This window comes from Onychomys torridus, chromosome 3 (assembly GCF_903995425.1).
Source record: "Onychomys torridus chromosome 3, mOncTor1.1, whole genome shotgun sequence".
Taxonomy (NCBI): domain Eukaryota; kingdom Metazoa; phylum Chordata; class Mammalia; order Rodentia; family Cricetidae; genus Onychomys; species Onychomys torridus.
In genome coordinates this window covers 127,901,852-127,909,351 of record NC_050445.1, presented here as the reverse complement: position 1 = coordinate 127,909,351, position 7,500 = coordinate 127,901,852, and the positions used below count along the sequence as shown (strand labels likewise).

The following is a 7,500-nucleotide window of genomic DNA, read 5'->3' as shown; positions in this document are numbered from 1 at the left end:
TGTGAGAGGGTGATTGGACCCCAAAAGGAATCAAGATCCACAGGTTGAGAACTGCTGCCCTACAGGCGTGTCTGCTTACAGCCCAATCTTACTGAGGGAGGCATTTTCTCAACGGAGGTTTCCTCCTCTCAGAAGACTACAGCTTGTGTAAAGTTGACATAAAACTAGCCAACACTTAACTTCTGTTATCCCTGTTTCTCTTCCTGGATTTGGAACGGCCTGGATTATATCTGGGTAGGGTGCAAACATCTGCCCAAAGAGACGCCTTGACAGGATCTCTGGTAGTGCCTTTCTCACAGAGAATTGAGCCTACCCAGAGCTGTAGAAACACCAAGGAAAAGAACAAAGGAGGGTGAGAGGGTTGAGAGAAGCATCACCAGGAGGTGGCACAGCCAACCCTCCCGACATGTCACCTGGCTCTCCGTTTCCAACACTGTGCGTGGGGGGAGGTGTTTGTGGATAAACAGAGTGCTTCCCAGGGTGATCAGTCTTCTGACCTGCTTGCTTTGTGCACGGATCACTGCCCACCTGTGTTGAAATGGTGCAGAAACCTCAATAAGCTTAAAAAAAAAATCAAATGTAGATTTATACAACGTAAGACATTATCTCTGTGTGGGCCCTGGCAGATGCTGGACGTGTTGACCCAGCCCCTTTGCTGCACAGGAAGGCCTTGACTGATTCACAAGGCAGAGTGACCCCCTGTTTCCAACTCCACCTACCATTTCTTTTCCTCCTTTCAAGATTATCTCTTTTTATGTCCATATTATCCATTTGGTCTAAATTAGTGGTTCTCTACCTATGGGTTGAGACCCTTTTGGGGATCAAACGACCCTTTCACAGGGGTCACATATCAGATATTTACATTGCAATTCATAACAGTAGCAAAATTATAGTTATGAAGTAGCAATGACAATAATTTTGTGGTTGGGGGGTCATCACAACATGAGGAACTGTATTAAAGGATCACAGCATTAAGAAGGCTGAGAAACATTGGTCTAAAAGAATCAATCTTCTTTCTTTAGTGGCTGCCAATTCAAATGCCATCTTCCCAGGAGGCATCCTCTGATACCCCCCCACATTTCCCCTATATATTTGTGTTTCAAATACACTGAAAGTCAATTAGTGCCCTCCCAGCATGGGGGCCATTAAATGATTCCTTGCTACTAGAATGTTGAATAGAATGTATTGAGGTGCTGGAGAGAAGGCTCCATGGTTAAGAGCATGCACTGCTTTTCTGAAGGACACTACTAGTTTGGTTCCCAGCACCCTAGGTCAATCAGTTCACAACTGCCTGTAACTCCATCTCTGGGTGATTTGATGTCCTTGGTGTTTGCATACACATACCCATACACAGCCACATGTATAGACGCATAATTAAAAATAAAATAGAGGCTGCAGAGATGGCTCCATAGTTAAGCATACTTACTACTCTTGCAGTTAAATTTCTAGTATCCATATAGGGTCTCACAACAATTGGTAATTCCAGTTCCAGGGGATCTGATGTCCTTTTCTGACCTAGAATATAGCTGGTCACACCACAAACAAACCAATCAGCAACATGAATTATGTTGTCAGCAAAGCAGTAGTTTGTGACATTTTCCCAAAAATTAGCATAGGTCCAAGGTCAGCCACAAGAAAAAAAAATCACCAGCAGCTGATATTTTAGAGTGTAAGGACCAATTTTCAACAGGTTTTCTTGTCTAGAGCTTGGTTCTCTGCATCAGAGTGCAATCGGCTCTTTGGATGACAAATCTGGCTGGCAGAGGTGTCTGTTTGGGGCATGGGGGACACCCAAGTGAGAAAACTCCTGGGGAGTAACAGGTGCACTTATCTGATCGGAAAGCAAGTGAGGAAGTTCCATGAGGAGATGGTTGTGCTCATCCATAGAGACTTGGGGATATCCCGGGAGCTCATCCAAGGTGAAGAGAGCAGCGCGATGCCTCTCCAAAGCTAGAAAGAGCGTATCAGGGCAGGTGTCTTTTTTCTGATGACAGAGCTCCCTGTGTATCTCACTCCATCACTCAGGAGCAACCCCACACAGCCTGGAGTGCCGCCACCATGGCTGATGTGGATGATTTTCATTTGGTACTGGCTTGTCTCCCTTATCAGTGAAGGGGTGCTCCCATGGCTTGCTTGTCTTGGCCAAGAGAGTGGCATCTCAGAACTCTTGGCCAGTTCATGGCCTTACTTTGTGTCAAAGGTCCTTGTTCACACATCTGTAGGCCATCAGAGTCTTTCACTGGCTGATCTGCTCCTTGTAGAGGTTAATGTCTGCAAATGATTTGCTGCCTGTTGGTGACAGCTCTGCAGAGGGAGCCCTCACTTGTCCTGTGTATTGCCTCTCATGGCACTCTACCCCTCTTGTACACCAGTGTCCGACATGTCCAACAGACAGGTCTCGCTATCCATTGCCACCTGTTTGGGGTAAGAATCCTCTGTGGTGTGTTCATAGTCGTCTTAGTAGTGCCATGGCCATTTTTATACAGTGATAGACTCAAACCAGAGCTTCATGCATGGTAGGCAAGCACTCTACCAACTGAGCTATGTCCTCAGGCTCTCTATGAGACACACAGCCAGCACCTCCCTCAACTAGACTGAGTCCGCAGGCCTTCCCTCTAAGATGGGGGTGGGGTGGATGGAGGGAGAGAAATAATAGTATCCACTTCCACTTCCATTCAAAATCAGAGTAGAGATCCAATATGGCATAATTAGACAAGAGAAAGAAGAGACAGGTGTGACCAAACAGATGGCTTATATCTGTAATCTTAGCGTTCAAGGGGCTGAGGCAGGAGGGTTGTTGTGAGTTCAGTGCCAGCTACATAGTGAGCTGTAAGCCAGTCTGTATTACTGTATAAGATACTATCCCCACCTCCAAATAAATCCCCCCAATAAATAAGTAAATAGATAATAATAGAGAGATGAAATGCATACATATTGAGAAAGAGAAATAAAAATTGTTCTTTGTGGAAAACATTATTGCCCGTAGGGAAAATTCCAAAGAACTCACAGTTATGTACCAATAACCAAGAAAATTTAGCAAAGTCATAGGGTTAAAAAGGCAACATACAAATCAATCTTTGTGGTTTTTTTTTGGAGATTTAGCCTCATATAACCCAAATTGGCCACAAACTTGCTATGTAGCTGAGTTTAATCTTGTACTTCATTATTATTATTATTATTAAGAGATTTTTTATTCATTTTACATATCAACCACAGATCCCCCTCTCTTCCCTCCTCCCACGCCCCAGCCTTCCCCCACAAGCCACCCCCATTCCCACCTTCTCTAAGGCAAAGTCTCCCATGGGGAGTCAGCAGAGCCTGGTACATTCAGTTGAGGCAGGTCCAAGCCCCTCCTCCCTGCACCAAGGCTGTACAAAGTGCCCCACCATAGGCAATGGGCTCCAAAAAGCCAGTTCATGCACCAGGGATGGTCTGATCCTATTGCCTGGGGGCCCCTAAACAGTTCAAGCTAAACAACTGTCTCACTTATCCAGAGGGCCTAGTCCAGTACCATGGGGCTCCTCAGCTATTGGTCCACAGTTCACGCCTTTCCACTAGTTTGGCTGGTCATCTCTGAACATTTTCCCATCATTATCTCGATGTCCCTTACTCAGAGAATACCTCCTCTCTCTCATCGATTGGACTCCTGGAGCTCAGCCTGGCACCCGGCCATGGATCTCTGCATCTGCTTCCATCAGTCACTGAATGAGGGCTCTATGATGACAGGATATTCAGCCATCTGATCACCAGAGTTGGCCAGTTCAGATATCCTCTCCACTATGTTCATAGCAGCATTATTCATAATAGCCAAAACGTGGAAACAACTTATATGGCCCTCAGCAGAAGAACAGATTAAGAAAATGTGGCACATATACACAATGGAGTACTACGCAGCAGAGAAAAACTATGACATCATGACATTTGCAGGCAAATGGATGGAACTAGAAAATATCCTCCTGAGTGAGGTAACACAGACTCAGAAAGACAAGCATGGTATGTACTCACTCATAAGTGGATACTAGATGTAAAGCAAAGGATAACCAGACTGTAACCCTTAGCTCCAGGCAGGCTAGCTAACAGGGAGGACTCTAGGAAGGATGCATGGGTCACCCAGCGAAGAAGAAATAGATGAGATCTACATAAGCAAACTGGGGATGAGGAGGGTTAATGGACGGCAAAGGATGAGGGATGAGAACATAGGGGAATGGGAGGTTCAAGCTGGAACAGGGACAGTGTGGGAGAACAAGGAAAGAGATACCATGATAAATGAAGACATGGGAATAGGGAGAAACAGAATGCTAGGGAAGTTTCCAGGACTCCACAAGGATGACTCCACCATAGACTACTGGCAAAAATCCTTCTTCTATTTCCCACATGCTAGGAATAGAGTGTGTTTCAACCACACTTATCACAATTATATTTTTATATATACTAGCAATAAACAATTCAAAATTGAACATACACATGCCATCTACAAGGAAGGAAAGAAAGAGACTGGAAAGGATGACGGGAAGGAGGAAAATGCAGCCACATGCGCATATGCTTGTAAAGTTTACTGGAACTGATTGCCCTGGAGGTGACAAAGGCGGGCTTGGGCTGAGTTTAGAGACAAGCAGGGTTGGGCATAATGGTGCATGCCTTAAATCCCAGAATTCTGTAGCCAGAGTCAGACAAGCTCCAGGACAGCCAGGTCTACAGAGTGAGAACCTATCTTTTTTAAAAAAAGACAAGCAGGAAGCGGCTGTGGAAAACAAACACATTAAGGTTTGATCTAGTCAGTTTCAGGGAAACATCTGGTCATAAGAAATAGAGCAGAAAGGGACACAGTGTGAAGCATTGGCCTGAGTTATTGGTTGAACTGTATTGCAGAAGAGGACAGTCTGGTTGGTGGTGTTGATGGAGCAGCATCCAGGGCAGCCCTATGAGAGATGCCCAGTGTCTAGACCACACTCCATTGGGCTCAATATATAGCAGCTAGATGTAACGGAAATAACTGAGCCATCAAAAAATTGAGATGCCTAGTGTCTAGACACAGCCCAGTCCCAGGTGAAGCCACAGGAACCCAGAACACCACATCTGACATGAGCATTAGCAATGACCAGGTCTCCTGGTCATGTGTTTTGTGCCCCAAAAGTGTCCACTCTTCACAGCCTATTACGGTTTAGACAACATTCCTGATGCCCCATGCTCTCTTCCAGGCTATGTGGATTCCAAGTCTTTTCCTTTCTACACTTGAGACCTCCTGCTCTTTGAAGAACTTAATCAGTCTTTGCTGAAGCCCCCCCAAATCCAGTGCTCTTTTGGTCTTCTCTACAAGGAGCAGGCCAGCTCCTATGTTTGGGTTAGAGAGGCTCAGTCTGAACTCAAAACCCTCCTGCCTCAGCCTCCTGAGTGCCAGGGTTAAAGATGCTTGTCTGCTGCTGGTTTTGAAGCTCATGGTTAACACACACACACACACACACACACACACACACACACACACACACACACATCAGGCCTCTGGCCTCTGGCTCCTTGCCTCTTCCCTCATTCCATGGCCCCGAAATGGCAACCTGCGCCCCTGCCTCAGCCCAAGAAACCCAAATCAGCTCCTGCCCCAATCTGGAGGACAAGTTGGCCTCTGCCAGCCTGCTGAAGGGAGGAAAAGAAAGTTTTTGGGTAACAACATTTGTCACAAGTGTCTGCACTGCTTGAGAGGAAGACGCAGAAGCTCTGCATTACTTGGCCAGAGCTGAAGTGACAGAATGGGAAGACTTTAATCCTGTTACAGAAAAGATTCTTATTCTGATGAAAATCCTCACTTTGAAAATAAACTCTCCAAAGAATTCCATCTGAATGAGGTGGTGACCAATCTTCAAAGCCCACTGAAATCAAATGGAAATCTGGAAAGGATTTGACAAAACACTCAAGTCAAAGGCAGAGTAAGGCCAGCAGGAAGAGGCGGCCAAAGAGCCGGAGCTGCTTTACCAGTTGACTGACCGTGCTGATGCAGGTGCAGCTGAGTTAGGAGAGGTCATCAGAGATGGTGTTTGGCCAACCCCCCTGCAGTACTATTTGGTTCCTGATATGGATGATGAAGGAGGAGAGGCAGAAGATGATGATGGGGATGATGAAGAAGAGGAAGGCTTGGGAGATATTGATGAGGAAGGGGATGAAGATGAAAGGGAAGGAGAGGAGGATGAAGGCCAGGATGACTAGCACAGAAGACTGAAGGACTCCAACTCTCTTTTCTCTTCTTTTTCTTTTTGAATTTTCTCCAGTCCCTGGGAGTAGGTTGCGGTCATTTCTCTCCTCCCCAACCCCTCTTGTACTCAGTCGCCCTGGTTTTGAGGTCCCTCTTCTCAACACCATGGTTCTCAATCCATGTGGAAGGAAATACTTTGAGCAAAATGCAACAGAAAAGAATCTCCACTACCCACATAAATTACTATTCAGTTTATTAAGTTTATTCCAGAGGCACAACTAGGAAAAACACGTAGAATGCTCCACCCCCAGCTGAGGTTTTAGATCTCAAAGATGCCTTTGAACTCACTGTGTCATTGAGCGTAACCTTGAATTCCTGAACTTCCAGCTCTTCCTCTTAAGGGATGGGCTTGGAGGTGCACGCTACAGCACCGAACTAAACTGTATATTAGCCCTGAGGTACCTTGCATAGATACAAGCCAGTTTCAGGAGAGAAGTCACTGAACTGAGAAAAAAAAAACACGATTTCAAATCAACTGGAAGTACTGTATTGTTGCATCCACCTGTAATCCCAGCACTTGGGAGACAGAGGGAGAAGGCTAAATCCAAACCTGAGGCCATCCCAGGCTATATGGAGGGACTCCGATGTATGCACACACATATCCTGTCCCCTCCAGCAGACATCAACAAAAATTCCATTAGAAAAGAGAAGACATCTTTTTCTTTCTTTCTTTTTTTTTGCGGGGGTTGGAGGTGTTTCAAGACAGGATTTCTCTGTGTAGCTTTGCACCTTTTCTGGAACTCACTCTGTAGCCCAGGTTGGCCTGAAACTCACAGAGATCCACCTGCCTCTGCTTCCCGAGTGCTGGAACTAAAGGCGTGTGCCACCACCGCCTGGCTGAGAGGACATTCTTTTCAACGGAAAAACAAAACATAGGGAAAATGTAAAATAAACTTCAGTTATAGGTGTGGATGGTTCGATGTCCCCGATTCTCCACCCCAGTTCTAAAACTGCACCCATTTGAACACAACTAAACTCTCACACCTCTGAGGTGCAGATTTCTGAGTCATAAAATCCTCCGGGCTCTTTGAAAACATCTGGTGTAATATCTTTTAGGGGTTTATTGGTGAATTAGATTCAAACCTCCTTTTGCATTTTGAAAGCTCACATAACATTTATTTTTAGTCAGCTCTGACTCTTAAGTGTCATCCATGGCTCTGCTGCCCTAAGAGAGAATTCGGTGGCCACTCTAGTATGTGTTAACAGACAGTGACATCATTTTGAAGCAGGAAATGGCTCTCGGGTTACCATCAAAT

The 7,500-nt window shown here is 45.6% G+C and overlaps 1 pseudogene; it reads left to right on the top strand.

Moving 5' to 3' along the window:
- The first annotated feature begins 1,780 nt into the window (after nt 1-1,780).
- Nucleotides 1,781-6,198, top strand: LOC118580133 (annotated as a pseudogene).
- Nucleotides 6,199-7,500: the final 1,302 nt, after the last annotated feature.